The sequence below is a fragment of the Entelurus aequoreus genome, linkage group LG11, assembly GCF_033978785.1.
Source record: "Entelurus aequoreus isolate RoL-2023_Sb linkage group LG11, RoL_Eaeq_v1.1, whole genome shotgun sequence".
NCBI lineage: Eukaryota > Metazoa > Chordata > Actinopteri > Syngnathiformes > Syngnathidae > Entelurus > Entelurus aequoreus.
This window is the reverse complement of record NC_084741.1, coordinates 49,980,197-50,000,581: the sequence shown is the minus strand read 5'-3', so window position 1 is coordinate 50,000,581 and position 20,385 is coordinate 49,980,197.

Genomic DNA, 20,385 nt, shown 5'->3' with positions numbered 1-20,385 from the left:
TTAATCAGACAATTTATTTTGACAGCAGATGCTCCTTTACCTTAACTGTAGATGATTACCTGAAAGGTGTGCGTTGTTATACGACCAGTGATCAGGTCAATGCATACGTCAGTGCAAAGATGAGTCATTTCCAAATAAACCCTGATTGGAGTTCAGATAAAACTTTTTGAGCAAATAAATAACGTACAATAAAGTAAAACATGTAAAAGATGTTCTTGTATTACTGTATGTAATATTGGGGTCTTTTTGTAAAGTGAATTTAAGTTACGCCACCACATAATAACCTGATTAATCATGGTTAATCCAAACTTAAAAGTGTGATTAATCTGATTTAAAAAAATAATAATAATTTGACAGCACTTCTTTTAATATATGTCTTTCCAGTGGTGTACGAATATGTGGCGTGCCATGTTATAGGATATGTGGAATATTGTTTGTAATTGTTGACATGGTACACCTGCATTGTAAAAAAAAACAACAACCTTTAAAGCGTTTACCAGTATATTTTCCACAGTAAAATATCCATCCATCCATCCATTTTCTTCTGCTTATCCGAGGTCGGGTCGCGGGGGCAGCAGCCTAAGCAGAGAAGCCCAGACTTCCCTGTCCCCAGCCACTTCGTCCAGCTCCTCCCGGGGGATCCTGAGGCGTTCCCAGGCCAGCCAGAAAACATAGTCTTCCCAACTGTAATTAAAATTGATTGTAACATTACAACAAATGACTGTAAAAAAATTAAGATACCCTTGTATGTCACATCAATTTACTGTTATATTACTTTAATATACTGTAATTACAGTCCTCACAACAAATTACTGTAAATTCAATTCGAGATGTCCCTTAAGGGGTTCCGTAGACTACGTTGCACACTCTTGTGCAGTGGTTGGCGGTATGCAGTTGAAACAAGCGCGTAATTAATAATAAACTTAGAATTGTAAAGTCACAGCATGTAGTTGTAATCTTCTTGCAATTAACAATACAATTATGACACTGAAGTTAGATCATTCAGTTGTATCTTTATTGTAATTCACTGTAAAATCACAGCTCTTCCTTTACAGTAAATTGGTGTAAAGTGAATTTAAGTTACGCCACCACAGAGTAACCTGATTAATCATGATTATTCCAAACTCAAAAGTGTGATTAATCTGATTTAAAAAAAATAAATTATAATTTGACAGCATTTCTTTTAATATATGTCTTCCAGTGGTGTACGGATTTGTGGCGTGCAATGTTGTAGGATATGTGCAATATTGTTTGTAATTGTTGACATGGTACACCTGCACTGTAAAAATAAAAAACAACCTTTAAAGCGTTTAACAGAATGTTTTCCACAGTAACATACTGTAATTAAAATGGACTGTAACGTTACAACAACTGACTGTAAAAATTACAATAGCCTTGTATTTCACAGCAATTTACTGTTATATCACAGTAATATACTGTAATTACAGTCCTCACAACAAAACACTGTAAATTCAAATGGATTTGTCCCTTAAGGGGTTCTTGTACAGTGGGTGGTGGTATGCAGTTGTGCAGCTGTGACTTACAATTGCAAAGTCACAGCATATAGTTGTAATCTTGTTGCAATTAACAATAAAATTACGACACTGAAGTTATAGCATTCAGTTGTATCTTTGTTGTAATTCACTGTAAAAATCACAGCTCTGCCTTCACAGTAAATTGCTGTAAAGATATTGCACTGTAAATGTTACTGTGAAAGTAATGCAGTTATTAGCCAGTGACGTTTAGTGTCATTGCTGCTGTTAAGGCATTAATGGCCCAGTTGCTCAGTCCAGGAGCTGTAAATATTGTGAATGATGTTGAAGCTCACTTTTAAACTCTTTAGCATCCTAACTTGTTGTGTGCATTACAAAAAAAGCAATCAAATATCACAGGAAGTGAAGTATTTTTTGTCCTAACATTACACAGTAGAAGTGTTGTTTGTAGCAAAGTACAAAGAATTCAAGGATCATCTTGCAAGTGTTCTTCCACTGGCACCTCCTCAAGTCTCTAGTTCCTCCACTTCCCCCAGTTCAAAGGCAACCAGATTGAGACTTCAAATCATACTGCATTAGTGTGATAATGGGACACCTTCGAGTCGTGCACTCAACTCACGACTGGAGGGCTAACGATGGTCGGCTGATGTCGCTTGTTTAAAGGCATTTGCATGAGAAAGGCAGTGAGAGGATTAGAAGAAGTAGGTGGCTACCTCTGAAATAAACACACTGCACATCAAACACGGCAAAACAACTATTTGGGTAAACTATTAGAACAACAAACAAGTGATGGACTGATTGCATTGATAAATGACGGTGGTTGGTGATTATTGCAGGAAGTCATGAATGTGGGGTTTAAAAGTTACAGACCTTTGTGTCAACATGCAGTTTCACTGATTAAAAAACACATTTACCATCACATGTATACGATATATCCCTAATTAGTTTGCACTATAACTTTATAACTTTGAATTATTTGCATATATATATATATATATATATATATATATATATATATATATATATATATATATATATATATATATATATATATATATATATATATATATATATATATATATATATATATATATATATATATGGGGAAGTATCACAACAAGCATCAGTTGATTTTTATTAAGTTTTGTTTTGACCAGTCTATGTGGCCCACGGTCACATGACATTTATGTACAACATTTTGTAAAGTATTGCATGCAAACTCTGACCAGTTTTCATCAATGTCAACATCAACATCACTGCATATAGGTCTTTCCACCAAATTAGCGATTATAGCACTAGATACATGATATTTATGTAGCGCTTTTTCTCGAGTGACTCAAAGCGCTTTATATTGTGAAGACCCATTACCTACATTAAGTTACATTTAAACCTGTAGTGTGGGCGACAAGGTGGGTGAAGTGTCTTGCCCAAGGACACAACAGCAGTGACCAACAGGGCGGAAGCTGGGTTCGAACCAGGAATCCTCAAGTTTCTGGCCAAGCAGCTCTACCATCTGAGCCACACCGCCAAAATGGTACTCAACAGTGCCAATTTTTTGTACTTTTTTGTCTGTTCATCAGTTATTTGTCAAATAATAAAAATACAATGTTTTTAACATTACATTAACTACACTGTGTTGCCTAGTCAAGGAGTAGTCTTTGCCATTAAGCTGAAAAAGCCAGTCTTGTCTTTTGTGGAGCCCTTTTATATTGTAAATATTGTATTTATCACACACCAGCTGTTTGATAACCACATTTGGCTGTGTAATATTGCCAAATCACAATAGCATATCCAATGTAGGGTATATTACCATCAAGCTACCGCATTTTAAAAAGTAAGACCTTACTGTATGTTTGAGCGCTTTAAAATTGCAACTTTTTTATTCAATAATATATTTTTATTACATTTTTCATATTTATAAAAAAATTAAAATATATTTTTTAAACCTGTCCTGTCCAGCCACATGGGCAAATACTTATGTGGATCTAGATGCCAGTATTTTCCGTTTTTTTTTTTTTTTTTTAAACAAAATAAGTATAGAATACTTCTGCTGTTGCATTTTTTGTGTTTATAAAGATAACTACAGTATATATATATATATATATATATATATATATATATATATATATATATATATATATATATATATATATATATATATATATATATATATATATATACATATATATATATATACATATATATATATGCTGATTTAAAAAAAAGAAGTAATGATACAATTTCAATAAACCTCGAGGCAGTCCGACTTAGTTCACTCTCTAGATGCTTAATAGCTTTGGTGTAGAGTCTGCAACAGGGCATGTGAAAAAGTACCAACATGTGGTACCGTTTGATTTTACGTGAACCGAGGGATTTAAAATACAAAATTCGGTACCAACTTCTACTGTAGTAGTCAACTACGCATAATATTTATTGGCCCAGTGGTATGGTATCCCAGGCAATTTCTTTTGTCGGTTTTTAGGTCTCTAATGTGAAGATGTGTCATTTGAGAAACAGGACTGCAAGTTAAAGGAGCATATATTTAGCATAGAATACAATTACATTTATCCATGTGGCATTTATACTAATAGCAGCATGACACAAAGCACACTACCGTGATTCAACATATAGTTTACAAAATAAATAAAGAAATAGGCAACATGATTGCTGAGAGTTAAACCCCTCCCAGTCAAAGTTGAAATATACTTTAATACGCAGAAAAATAAATGAGTGTACTTACTTTCCGCCTTTCCATGGGCTGCACAGGAATGATGGAACTTCCTGTGTACAATGTGAATTGTGTATTGCATTTTTCAGACGGGGTATATTAAGGTAACAGGAATGAGTAAATCCAAGGACACAACTAAAGTGTGAATTTTAACTAAATTGATTCCGTTAAAAAACTTAGTAGTATACTGAAAATATTGTTGGGATAAAGAATTTAATGTGGTCCTGCGAAAGGCCTGGAAAATAATGTATGTCAATAAAATGTGAATAAACATAATTAACAATAACAATATTCAAAATACATATATTTTTTTATTTCATTCATTTTGACATAAAAATGTACCGCATGTAATTGCATAACTTCTAAACTTTAATATAATCGGATCAATCAACAAGCTATTCCAAGCGTTTTTTAGATATTTCCTTAATACGTTGACTTACGATTTAAATGTTCGTAAAAATATATAAGCTAACACAATTGTTTATGCAAACTGTGTAACGAGGCTATTATATAAATTGCTTTCACATATGTTTTCAGTTACAAGTGGCCCTCTGAGGGCAGCCATAATTGTGATGTGGCCCTCGATAAAAATGAGTTTCACACCCCTGTTTTGCAAAAATTTGGTTATATTTGTTTTATAAGACCTTTTTTAGTTGTACATTCAAGATAATCAGACTATAATCAGATGCCTGTATTAATTATCTGTTTTTGCAAATTAACTCTTCATATAAAAATTTTAGATAAGCATTAAAACAATGATGACCACTATTTCTACTATTAGTGTGAATTTTTTTGCCATGTTTCCAAAAAGTCAATTTAAAGTCCTTTTTATTATTAGTAAATTACCACTAAAAACTTTGAAAACATAACACCATTGCATGTGTCCTGTATGAATACACGATTTAGATTTCCAGAGAGGAGAACATTTAACTGATGTGTTTAACCCTATTCAAAAATGCTCTGCAGCAAAAGATGAGCATAGCTTCTTTGCATTGGCATTGGTCACACACACCCAATACAATTATGAATCATGTCATGATTTTTGATAAATGAAACTAAGTTGTGCGTGTTGAAAGGTTTCAGTGGGCTCTCTTCGTCACACTCTCCAAACATCTTGCCCTCGCCGTGCTTGCTTTTTGACACGTTTAAAGGCTTCTTTCTGACACTGAGCCATCCTGTCGGCCTCCCCCACCCGCTGTGTTCATGCCAGGCAGGGTGAAGAGGAGGGTGACCTGGCTATCAGCACGCTGCCATGGGCCACCGCCACCCTGCTGGCAGCAGAAGGTCTGTTGGGCTAAAGCCATAGTAGGAACTCTGCCCGCCGCAGCTTGTGATGTCAGCAGTGTGGCCCTCAGAGAGGAGATCTTATTGGCTCTGATGTTTTGAGGGAAATGCCCGTACCACAATGTAAGAAACATAAAAACTTAATTGATTATCCCTTCGTATGCATGTGATCTCAGTTAATGTCCATCCTGCCTCGTCGACTGCCAGAACATTCAGGAAACCAAACATGATAGTGCATTTTTATGTAATTTTGACATATGAAAGTAGTAGAATTTCACATGTTAAACTGCTGACAAAACCAAGTTGTCTTCTATTTTAATAATATTTACACACGATTTATACATGGGTTTTCTTTTAGCCTAAGATATAGATGACTGTTTCCTTTCTTTAAAAAAAAAAAAGAAAAAAGATACAAATTAAGAATGGAAAATATTTGTCGGCACGTACAAAACATATAACTTTCAGTATAAAAATATCTGGGATTAAATCATGGAATGGATTAGGAATATAACCTAATCCAGTTTAAGAAACAGTTTAAATGTATAGTGTTTACAAAATACAAGGGAGAATTTTGAACCTTAATAATAAATCAGGCATATGTGGACAATAACTCATTGATAACTAACCATCAACTATGTGTTTATGTGGACAATTGCTAATTGATAACTTTTCCATCCATCCATTTTCCACCGCTTGTCTCTCTATTTATGTGAATCTATTTATTTATTTACTATGTATGTATGACTTTTGTATTCTTAGGTTTTTAATTTTTATCATGTTATTTTCCATTGTATTTATTGCTGTAATCAGTACTATTATTCTTACTATTGTATGTTTTTATTTATCAATTAATGTATTATTTACATACGATTTTTATATATATTTAAAGATATATTTTATATAAAGTTTTTATAGATGACCAACATTTTTTGTTGTTCTCCAGTGTGGACAACGCAAAGACGCCGTTTTTTCCCGGCCGAGTCATACCAAAGACTACAAAAATGGGACCCATTACCTCCCTGCTTGGCACTCAGCATCAAGGGTTAGAATCGGGGGTTAAATCACCAAAATGATTCCCGAGCGTGGCCACCGCCGCTGCTCATTGCTCCCCTCACATCCCAGGGGGTGGAACAAGGGGATGGGTCAAATGCAGAGAGTAATTACACCACACCTAGTGTGTGTGTGACTACCAGTGGTACTTTAACTTTAACTTTCCTTAATCCTCAATGCCATACCATGGCTTGTTATTGTCAATAGTTATTGCCTGCACATGTAAAGTCTTACATCAATAATGTTTTATTGATTGATATTTATGTTCCAGATTGACAAAAAAAGTATTAGTAATAGCTGTGATATGTAAAAGGGCTAGGATTATATAAGATCTGCTTCTTCAAACTCCTTTTTGGACATGTTGAACTTTGTGTGACACTGTAAATATGCCCTGCATTATTGTGTGTGTATTGTATTATTGTATATTCAATGGGATGCGTTTACTACTGAACATTGACTGATGAACATTATCACATACTTTATTCAGAAAATATAAATAACGACAAATAAATGATTAACCGCAACATGTAAGTGTTAAAAAAAAAAAAAACATTATGATTTTTACATTTTCAGAATGTGCATGTTCCATTTTTAAACAAAGAAAACAATCTGAAGTTGTCTTTATTTTTAAGTTATTGTGGCGTGATTTTACCAGTCCGGCCCACTTGGGAGTAGATTTTTCTCCGTGTGGCCTCCTATCTAAAATGAGTTTGACACCCCTGCTCTAAACCAAAACAAAGTCTGCGTGCTGTAAGGAAAAGCGTTCTTATTTCCCACAGACAAATCACTGAACCCGCTAAGACGTAGTTATTGACTCACAGAGCCAACAAAGGTCAGTCCGTCCCTTACAACAATTCAAATGTGAAAATATTGTACAGCAGAAAAGCTGACGGAGGTTACGGGTTAAAAAGTCTTCTCCTTTGGTTGCTGTTGTAAACGCTAACGTCATTACTGGTTTTCTGACGTGTACGCTCCGTGTAGTTGTTGTATAATTTTGAAATTATTAATCTACTTGCTAATTTTCTGTTCATAGCTAGTTACTGTCCGATGTAACATGGTTCCAGATAGACTTCTAACAAAGTTTACTTAGCACTTATTCTTGTGTTGTTTTGCTACTTTATATTCAAGCTAGCTTAGCGGTTAGCATCACTCCCACGTCCTCTCTTGCTCGATGTGTTGCCTGCTAAGCTATTCCTCATCTCCCAGTGATAAATAAACTTGTAAGAAATGTAGTTTATTCACCGCCATGGAAGTGAGGATTAGTAGTTTAAAGTAGTGACTCGGCACTGAAAATGGACATTCTTTAGCCGTGCCACCTCTCTCAGAATGCTACACTGATGTAATGATACGTTTGTTGGAGCCTGTTCTAGTTTATCGCTGGGGGACATGGCTAGAATGTGTCATCAACGTACTACCTACTTACAGTACGACCTATTTTAAGATACAAGCTGTCGCTCAGCTTTTTGTTATGCTTTAAGCTGCAAGCATAATTTGAGTTCTAAGCATTTTCACCCCCGGTTGAAGTAATATTTGTAACAGAGTAGTGTCATTTGACTGAGCAATAAAGAGTTTATATATTGTTACAGGTTGTTGTTCCTGCTTTGTTTACAAAAGATACAAACTTTATATTTGATCAGACAGTTCAGAGATCGACGCAAGCCTGCCCTCCATACAACAACTGAAAAAGTTAGTGCGAAGGAGAAGAAACGGAAGACCAAATCAGAGAAAAAAAGAACATAAAAAATATGTCCTACCTCTTAGTAGCCTACCCGACGAGTCAGACCTGTGGTAGCCTCAGTCCGCATCACAAATGACCAACATTTATCCATAAAAACATTGAGAAGCTGCAGATACTGTATTTGCCATGTTTCAAATGGTTTCAATAAACTGGATGGCCGAGCATTACCTTTGATACACACAAACATAATGTACTTATCACTTGTTATTAACTCTGACCTCTCCGGTCCGTCACTCAAATATGTCTGTGTGCAACATAAACAACAATTTTCTGGTTCCCATTGTTACACGACAGAGACATTGTTGCCAGATGTCACGAGAAAAACAAGCAACCAGCTCTTTTGAAAACATGTCGCGTATAATAAGCAGAGACACCACAGTAGTCTGGTTCTCAAAGTAAATGCTGTACAAGACCATGACATTATTACATACAAATACTGTACTTGTTTGTACTACATGCTATTGAAATGTTTTTTAAACAATATTTGTTGTCTAAAAGTTTGTTTTAGTTTTAAAAGGCATGTTGTATGTCAAAATAGTGCTGTTTTGGGAGGGCTTTGATGTACGAGTGTTCTGAATTCTGAGCTTGGTCGTGGAACACATTGTGCTTGTAAGTTGAGGTACTATTGCGTAGGGCAGTATAATTAAAATCTCTATTGTAGCCCAAATGAATAAAGTTCCTATTGTAAATCGTTAAATATCGTCAGATCTTTCTACAAGAAACTGTCAGAGGCTGTTCTATGTAGGTTAAATCTGAGGGATAGCTCGTATGTCGAAAGGCAAAGGCCAACCATCAAAAACCTTTCCAGATTTCTATAATATTTCTATTTTATGTTGTTCCATTTAAAGAACGTTGCTAGTTTATGTTTCATGTTGCACATTTGCACCAAACAAAAATCCTTGTTTCACAGACGATGGCAATAAAAATATTTCTGATTCTGATACCTTCCATTTATTGTTGGGTCCCATATCCTGTTAAGGCCAACAGCAGGAGCGGGACCGTCACATTTGGTGCTCAGCGTGGGGGCACTTGGTGAGTTGACATGTTCCAGCTATCCCATGGAGATACACTTCTGCCTCTCCGCAAAGACTTGGTGTTTTCTCATTTGCATTCGCTAATGAGATCCTGTTTGCATGACTTTATACTGGAAGATTATTTCTCAGACTATCCCTATACAAATACAGCAGACAAATTAAGTGTTATCTGGTCAACCTTGATTAATTAATTAGTACTGATAGGTTTCAGGATGTTGTTTCAGATAAAGGTAACAGATATATGAAATCCTGCTAAAAAATCTGAAGTTTTTTTTTGGTTATGGAACAAAACTGCATGTTTAAGTGGAGTTTTTCCAAAATGATCATGAGGACACGCACAAGAGTGTCCTGCATGGATCAAATACTGTGAGTCAATGGCCATGGAGGAACATGTACACTACTGCCTGTAGATTTCAAAATTTTTAGAGGTGGATGTCCAAGAATCATTCGGATTGTTGATGTTACTTGGCTGTTGTCACGTAAATGTAACCTAGACGCAAAATATACAGACATATTTGTCAGACAAAAGTAAGCAGTCATTTACACTTCCTAGCCCTAACAGCAGGGCTATCTGACTGGTGGCCTGGGGTCCAAATCCAGCCCAGGAATGACACAATACCGGCCCCAGAGTTCTGTTAAAATCTACTGCTCACTAGTATTACCATATCTGAGCTACTGTGCAGAAATATAGGGAAATAATTACAAAAGTACACTTCATTCATTAACGGTGTTACAAAAAAGATCAGTTAAAATAATACATAATGTTGGATATACAGAACAAACAAATCCTTTATTTATTGAATCAAAGATACTAAAACTCCACAACATAGTGAATTTGCAAACAGTTAAAATTATACACAAAGCAAACTATAACCTGCTACCCAAGAATATACAACAATTCTTCTCAAAAAAAGAGGAGAAATATAATCTTAGAGAGAAATGTAATATAAAACATGTGTATGCACGTACAACACTTAAGACCTTCAGTATATCAGTATGTGGAATTAAATTATGGAATGGATTAAGCAAAGCAATCAAACAATGTACTAATATGATCCACTTCAAGAAACTCTTCAAACTTAAAGTGTTTACAAAGTACAAAGAAGAAGAATACTGAATTTATTTAATTCATCCATTCTTTCACTCTCAAAATAATCTTACTTATCTCATCATATGAAATGTAACTTACTTCACCAATTATTATTGATTTATTTATTTTTATTGTCATTACTTATGGAGTATATTGTGAATAAATTGAGAACAGGAAGTGAACAAAAGTTTTAGCAACTGTTATGTAAAGGAAAAGGGGTAGGATTAAATAAGCTCTGCTTCTTACTACTCCTTTTCGAACATGTTGAAAAGAGAAACTGGAAATTGTGATGTATCATGTTGTATGCTTGCATGTTCGAAATAAACTCAAACTCAACTCAACTCAACTCAAAAAATCTTGGAAGCAAATTCCTACAAACACTAAAGTACCACTGTTATATAGAGGAACTTGGATCACTGTAAACACATTGGCAGATCCTTGCATTGACATTTTAATCTTGCTAGCAAACTTGTGATTTACGTAACTGAGGCGTTCCTCAAAGCACCCTGTTTGGTCCTCTCCTTTTTGGCAGTCGACCACAATTTATTTCCGTAATGTGATTTATGCAACTAAGGTCTTGCTGTAGCTTGTTTACTTGAGATGTAGTTAGTAGTCATTTGTTCAACTTATTTAGTTATACTAGTAGTGTTCATCAAGGTTCCACTTTAGGCACCTCTCTTTTTCATTATTTGGGCTATTAAACTAGTGGTCCGCGAGTTTAGTTAAAAATACTTGTGATAGACTTACATTATTGAAGCAGATTCTTAAAAACATTAGAGTGCTATGCAAAATCAAATGTCTACTGTCGAGGATGCTGGTGCTCAGGAATATACTGAATAAGACTTATAGGGAAGGTAGAAGTCGCCCCCCCCCCCCTGGAAATATGACTCCTCAAAACAATTTATTGAATATCCCTGATCTACAGTTTGTATGATATGATTTGCAATGCATTGTGGGGCCGCGGTAGCCATTTTTGCTGGCCAAAGCTTTTGTTTACTTGGGTTTACTTTACTCGCGGTAATGTGTGAGAGAGAAACAAACTGGATTACGTTGGATCGAAAAAAAATAAAACATCAAGGGACCATACCAAGACAAACTGTACACTATTCCAAAGGCTTGCGACCTCGAAAAAACAAGTACAATTTGTGGAATTGATTTATATGAGCATGTCCAACGGGCAAGAAATTTAAGTAAGCTGCCAAAATTGTCAAAGCCAAACTTGTCTATATATCGTCAACTGAGTCAGTTTTTATATTAGTGAAGAATTTCAAAATGCAAAGTCTGTTAAGACTCATTTTTCTTCATTCAAATTGCGCGTTATCTGCAGCTTTTATCTCTTTTGTGTCCGAGTCGAGATATGAGTGAGGGTGCAGAGCTTTATTTCATAAGAAGGTTTCCCTGAAAAAAACAAGCCCCTTATTACTTTTTAATAATTTGATAACTCTCTGAAAAAAAATACTCATACATTTTTTTGTGTTTACCTATGACTAAAAGTAAACAGACAACATGCTTTTTTACGAAATACCATATGTTGTTTGTAGCCCGCAGTTAGCTTGGCTAACGCTAACAGCCTACTAAATGCTACGTGTGAAACAGAATAAAACATGCTCTGATTCAAACGTAACAGTATGAAATGCAGTGACACACCAACATGTACCAGGCGTTGGATTAAAAAGTGACGTTTGATCGTCCCACGGCTAGGATCCAGACAATTCGCCGTCTCTTTATTAGCTCACTAACCCGACGTCCTTGGCTTTGCTTTCATGCTGGAAATGAGAAAAATCTTAACAAATCTTTTTTTCTTCTTAAAGCTATTATGACAACCATTGTGGCAGTTAATGATTGCATGTGTTTGTGCCTTGTTTTGAAGAAAAGAACAAAACGTAATCACTAGGGGTGTGGGAAAAAATCGAATCGTATTCGAATCGCGATTCTCACGTTGTGCGATTCAGAATCGATTCTCATTTTAAAAAAATCTATTTTTTATTTTTAATTTAAAAAAAAAATATTTTTTTATTTTTATTTTTTTAAATTAATCATTTCAACAAAACAATACACAGCAATACCATAACAATGCAAACCAATTCCAAAACCAAACCCGACCCAGCAACACGCAGAACTGCAATAAACAGAGCAATTGAGAGGAGACACAAACATGACACAGAACAAACCAAAAGTAGTGAAACAAAAATGAATATTATCAACAACAGTATCAATATTAGTTACAATTTCAACATAACAGTGATTAAAAATCCCTCATTGACATTATCATTAGACATTTATAAAAATAAAAATAAATGAACAATAGTGTCACAGTGGCTTATACTTGCATCCCATCTCATAAGCTTGACAACACACTGTGTCCAATATTTTCACAAAGATAAAATAAGTCATATTTTTGGTTCATTTAATAGTTAAAACAAATTTACATTATTGCAATCAGTTGATAAAACATTGTCCTTTACAATTATAAAAGCCTTTTACAAAAATCTACTACTCTGCTTGCATGTCAGCAGACTGGGGTAGATCCTGCTGAAATCCTATGTATTGAATGAATAGAGAATCCTTTTGAATCGGAAAAAAATCGATTTTGAATCGAGAATCGTGTTGAATTGAAAAAAAAGAAAAAGATTTTGAATCGAATCGTGACCCCAAGAATCGATATTGAATCGAATCGTGGGACACCCAAAGATTCACAGCCCTAGTAATCACCAAGTCTTGCATTCAGTCGTGTAAGTAGGCTATTTAGCGGCCTGCACCAAACACAATGCATTGCGTTTACTCCATAACACTTTCAAACCCTATTACCAATCCCCTTATCCTTCCACCCTGATGACTTCTTCACATTCATCCGCTCCTCTTTCCTGAGCCAAGACCCATGACTCCCATAGCTACTAATCTGACACCAAGTTGTGGAGGACTCCAATACATGCCAAATGAGGTCTAGTTAGCACACTTCCTCATTATCACCCAGTCTGTACTGTTAAGACCTCCTGCCCGCCAATCTGTTTAAACAGTCACCGACAAACTGGTCTTAGGTGACAGTTAACATGGTCCCAATGGAAGTGAACCCCAGAGGCAGTCATACTTTTTTGTGTGTATTTGCTGAGTGATTGTGAAATACATAAGAGCATTTGTATTTGTATAGGAAACATGTCAAGGAGCTGCTTATAACTCCACATGTGTTCATTCATAGATTTGATGCCTTCAGTGACAATCTACAATGTAAATAGTCATGAAAATAAGGAAAACACATTGAATGAGAAGGTGTGTCCAAACTTTTGGCCTGTACTGTATATACATGTATACATATATACATACATATATATATATATATATATATATATATATATATATATATATATATATATATATATATATATATATATATATATATATATATATATATATATATATATATATATATATATATATACACATATATATATATATATATATATATATATATATATATATATATATATATATATATATATATATATATATATATATATATATATATATATTAGGGCTGTCATGTGATTGTTGTTTTAATCAGATTAATCACACTCTAAACCAGTTATTAATCATCAATCAATCATCAATCAATGTTTATTTATATAGCCCTACATCACAAGTGTCTCAAAGGGCTGCACAAGCCACAATCATGATTAATCATTATTGTTTGCTTGCATAAATAACATTTGCTGAACAAATTATCCCAATATTTGGGTACAAAAGCAATTTGGTAGTCAGAATGTCATACAGGAATGTTTTTCAAATGTTTTACCTAACTGCAAGTCATTGATTTGCCCTAAACTGGTGAAAATAAGTATAGTAAAAATTAAGTACACATTTTGAAAGTCTTTGCAGTTTGCAATAATCTTGCAAACAAGGTACAGTTACTCATCGATAATGTAGTAAACATACCCATAAACTACTTGATATAGTGCACCATTTCTCTTCTTTAGTTTTAAACAGTTGTTGAAACCAACAAGCATGTTTACTTTTTTCAGATGACAATGCTGATCTCTTTTTTTGGTACAATGTGACCCAAGCTCGTTATGATTACTTACGGATGTCCAACGTTCCCCAGGAAGCAAAATAAATTCACATTCAGCTAGTAGCTGCATATTTATGCTCTTGTTTGAGTAGTACAGTTAAATTATCCTTGCTGTAATTGTCCCTTTCAAGGTTATACGACAAATCAGCTGTGGTGATAAGAATGCCATCTTCTTGCAGGAATTGGTCTTCATAGATGTTAGATGTCCTGTATGCGGTGGCTGTCCATTTAGCAAAGGCGTATGTTTAACTTAACTGTGCTACTTTTGTTGACAACATTGAATCAGTAAACTTTGCCAGCGTAGCGTTTTCCTCTAGCTGCTTCTTGACGATGTAGCATGTAGCTTAGACTGACCATACGTCCTCTTTTCCCCGGAGATGTCCTCTTTTGCGGGGTTGTCCGGGCTGTCCGGGCGGGGTTTCTTGAATGCCTCAAATGTCCGGCATTTTGAATTAGGGTTGCGTTTATTTTCAATGTACGTCCAGGGTTAAGAAGGGGTTAAAAACAAAACAAATTGTGAAGGTGTGCGCATGCAGCAGCATTCGTGAGGGAGGGGCAGAGACAGAGAGAGCGAGGGAGTGGATTGATTGATTGATTGAAACTTTTATTAGTAGATTGCACAGTACAGTACATCCATCCATCCATTTTCTACCGCTTGTCCCTTTTGGGGTCGATGGTAACACCCGAATAAGTTGTTCAACTTGTTTAAGTCGGGGTCCACGTTAATCAATTCATGGTACAAATATATACATAAAAAAACCAACATAAAAAAAACTAAACATTTTGAAATGAGGGATAGATCTGAAGTTGATGTAGACTCCAGAGATTTAAACGTTAAATATAAAATGTATGTATGCCCTGGCACACCATTATCATCATTTCATGAACCAAGCAAAACACTTTTTACACTTTTATTCTGAAATAAATACACCTACAACTTATTAAATAAAAACATAGAAAAGACTACCAGCAGCGGTAAAGTTTAGATCCATGAAGGAAAGAAGAAAGTGAATGAATGTTTATAACAGAATACATTTACATATGTATACAAATTTGTTTTATTTTTTTAATTATTTTTTTTAAATGAATCAATTAACCTTTATGACAGCCTTTTTCCAAAACACAATATAGAATGTGAGATATAACAGGATAATGCATACGTTTATCATTTGTTTTCAAAACGCTTGCAAAAAAGTGGGACCCCGAACATTTACTGTGGGACCCCATTTTTATGACTTGATGGGGTCTCTGGGACGCCATTTTAAAATTCCTAGCGCAAACACTACTGTCAACAGAGGAGAAAAAATGCTTTATTTAAATAAATATATTATTTATAAAGCAAGTTTGAGTATCATTGGCAAATTTTCACCTAGTCCCGGCCTTGGCGTGCTGCCCACCTTGGCACGCATATATGTGTCCTCTTTTTGGGATTTCAGAATATGGTCAGCCTAATGGAGCTATCGGCGCAGCAGCACCAGCTGAACGGCAGCAGCCGTCACTGCTCGCTGAGGACGCTGACTGCTGCTTGCTTGCTCACCTCAGAGTCTCCAAGACACAAAAAAGTTTACAATATCCCCAGGAAATGTCATTAGATTTGTTGCTAGTAGCTGTTTACAAAAAAAAGTCACCAAAAGGATTGACAACACTGTCAGCGCCATTCTCGAGTACGTGGTCCGCTTTAAGGTGGTATTTTAAACTGGATGTGTGCCGATGATAAAAACGTTTGTTGCGGCAATAAAGTTAAAAGTTAAAGTACCACTGATAGTCACACACACACACTGGGTGTGGTGAAATTAACCTCTGCATTTGACCCAACCCCATGTTCACACCCTGGGAGGTGAGGGGAGCAGTGAGCAGCAGCGGTGGTCGCGCTCAGGAATCATTTTGGTGATTTAACCCCCAATTCCAATCCTGGTATGAGTCGGCCGGGGTTTGAACTCACGATCTACCGATATCAGGGCGGACACTCTAACCACAAGGCCTGAGCAGGCCTTGTGGTTATCAACAAGTTACCTTAATTTTATCCAAAGTTCTGTTTTGAAGCAAAATTGGCGACTCTCATCGTGATCACAGACATGAGCGTCCTCCAGCTTAAGTCATAAACCGAAAGTTGTCATATTTGATAATGCGATAATTTATTTTTATAATGCGTTAACACATTAAGGTTGACAGCCCTAATACTGTATATAATACTGTATATATATATATATATATATATATATATATATATATATATATATATATATATATATATATATATATATATATATATATATATATATATATATATATATATATATATATATATATATATGTATATAGAGAGAGAGAGAGAGAGAGAGAGATAGATATATTAGGGCTGTCAACCTTAATATGTGATTAATAACAATAAATTATTGCGTTATCAAATATGATATAAAATATATATATATATATATATCAGTGACGTGCGGTGAGGTTCATGGCTGGTGAGGCACTGACTTCATCTCAGTCAGATTTACAAACATATGAACCATAAAGAGTATCTTATTCACCATTTGATTGGCAGCAGTTAACGGGTTATGTTTAAAAGCTCATACCAGCATTCTTCCCTGCTTGGCACTCAGCATCAAGGGTTTTAATTGGGGGTTAAATCACCAAAAATTATTCCCGGGCGCGGCACCGCTGCTACCCACTGCTCCCCTCACCTCCCAGGGGGTGAATAAGGGGATGGGTCAAATGCAGAGGACAAATTTCACCACACCTAGTGTGTGTGTGACAATCATTGGTACTTTAACTTAACTTTAACTTTACACATACAAACTGTAGCACACAAAAAGCACATATAATTAAAAAAAACGTTATTATGGTCTTACCTTTACTTATTAATGAACTCCATGCGCCGCTGTTGTGCTGGATTAATGCACCCCCTGACGGCAGTGTTATATCAACTAAAGCCCACACTTAAACTTTCCACGTGCAAGATTGAATCTATTTAAAAAAGTTATTTAATAAGAAGCCAAAAAGTGCAAAAACAATAATGTTCGTGTTGGAGGAGTTGTGAATGAATGAAATATGAAATCCGTGCTGCAGTCTGCAGGTGTACCTAATGTTGTGGCCCTGCGATCATTCACAACTTCTCCAACACGAACATTATTGTTTTTTCACTTTTTGGCTTCTTATTAAATAACTTTTTTAAATAGTGTAACCGAGGGTTTATAAATGTCGCCTATACTGCATGAAACTACAAAATAATAAACACGGAAGCTCCAGTTTACACGAGGACCGCTTTATTTACATTCTTTCAAAAACCTCCGCTCCACTCCAACGTGTCATCACTTCCTCTTAGCGCCTTCAAAATAAGAGTGCAAGGCATACACTGTATAACAGCGTGTAACAGGAATTTAACATCACAAAGAGGAAAGCCCATAAAAATAGATTCAATCTTGCACGTGGAAAGTTTAAGTGTGGGCTTCAGTTGATATAACATGCCCCCCCTCCCCCCCCCGGCACAAGGAGGCGGGCCACTGCGAGCCTCAGCCAGTGTGTCTTCGCAGCAGTTTTATGATCGCTCAGCACAAGAAATACGTTACACACATACAGTTGTTGACAAAATACACTGTACATTATATACCACAGCTAACTAAACTATGGAAATGTACACTACCGTTCAAAAGTTTGGGGTCACCCAAACAATTTTGTGGAATAGCCTTCATTTCTAAGAACAAGAATGGACTGTCGAGTTTCGGATGAAAGTTCTCTTTTTCTGGCCATTTTGAGCGTTTAATTGACCCCACAAATGTGATGCTCCAGAAAGTCAATCTGCTCAAAGGAAGGTCAGTTTTGTAGCTTCTGTAACAAGCTAAACTGTTTTCAGATGTGTGAACATGATTGCACAAGGGTTTTCTAATCATCAATTAGCCTTCTGAGCCAATGAGCAAACACATTGTACCATTAGAACACTGGAGTGATAGTTGCTGGAAATGGGCCTCTATACACCTATGTAGATATTGCACCAAAAACCAGACATTTGCAGCTAGAATAGTCATTTACCACATTAGCAATGTATAGAGTGTATTTCTTTAAAGTTAAGACTAGTTTAAAGTGGGGACTTCCGGTTAAGATGTGAAGGAGGGAGGACGCGTCCGAGCGACTCTCCGTGAATTTGACACTCAAATTGTATAAAAACCACATATTGTGAGGAAATTCGAGTTGAAAGGAGAACATAAGTGATTATAGGCACACTATGGCTTCGCGGGGCGGCAAAACTCCACAGCAGGGGATAAAGGCGCACTTTACTCGGCATAGTAAAACTACCACTACAAACAGTGGGACTAGCTTAGCCTCTCCAGCTAGTAGCTCTGTAGCTGCTAAAGAGGCTAATGCTGGTAGCATGACCGCAGCCAGCCTACCCCCAGAAATGGAGAGCCTACACCGACTCATGACCGCATCAATGGAGAATATAATAGCTCCGCTGAAGAGGACCATGGATGAAGTGAAGATAATTGTGGAGGATCAAGGCAAAAGGATCGTCGACTTGGAAGAAAACGCAACGCAGCTAACTGAACGAGTCACCGCTCTTGAGGCTATATGTGAGCAGCTCTTGACCCAGAACGAGTCACTGAACGAACGCATGGAAGACGCCTCTAACAGGTCTAGACGCTGCAACCTGCGCGTCACGAACGTACTACCGAGTCCTGGGGAAAGGAACGACTGTGTTCAATTCATGCAAAACTTTTTTGCCACAGTACTTGGGGACGTGTTCACTGAGCCACCCATACTAGACAGAGCGCACAGGATCGGTAAGGAAAATCCGGGGCCCAACCCGAGGCCTAGAGTGATGATTGTCCGCTTCCATTACTTTCAGGACAAGATGCGTGCACTACGGGCAGATAGGAGCCTGCTACAATGGAAGGGACAGAAAATTATGCTCTATCCAGATTATGCGCCAGCTACTGTGAAACTTCGTGCCACATTCACCAAGATAAAAGCTCAAATGTGGAAGAAGAATGTCCGATTCCGCCTCGTCTTTCCAGCTGTTCTAAAGGTGGAATTTAAAAACAAAACGCATGCATTCAAGACCGCTGATGAAGCACAACGATTCTATGACCGGCGTATAGCCAGACTCCCGGACATGGAGAGAAACACAACTACCAAACCAGCGAGAAGAGGGCGCGCCACCACCCAGGAGAGAGGCGACACCGGCCGGGAGAGAGAGGAGGAGAACGGCGCTGGACTAGGCAACGAAGAGGATGGAACGCACGGGAAGAACGGTCCGGGAGGAGAGGACGAGGCGATGGGAGGCATCAGCGTGGAAGGAGAATATAACGACGAGGTGAACGACGGCGAAGAAGAAGACGGCGGCAGCGGCAGCGAGTCCGGAGACAACATGGGGGCTCTGGACGAGAATGACGGTACTGAGTAGCATTGATCCGAGAAATGGGGTAAGAACACCACTACAACTGACACTTATGTAAATAGACACATCCACGGTTGCCTGCCAAGGAAATGGACACATTGAAGGGAATAGACTGATGGGAAACGGACAGAGATTTACTTTCTTTTGGACTTTTGCAAGAACTTGGGACTCACGGGGGGGAGGGGGATGGTCAGGGGAAATAAGGGAAACGCTGGTATGGTTTATTGGTTTAGTCTATGTTTGAACTCTCATTCTATAAGATATTAGATCTGGAATCAGATAGAATACAAACCTTTTTTTTTGTTTTGTTCTGTTTGTGTGTGTGTGTGTGTATGTGGGTGTGTGTGTGTGTGGGTGTGTGCGTGTGGGTGTATCCATTCATACATATGTGTGTGGGTGCGTGCGTGAGTATCCACATCAGGACATGGATCGTGTGTGGGTGCTTTTGTGGGAATGTGGGCAAGTTCGCATGTTTTTGTATGCATATGTATGTGTGAATGGGATTTT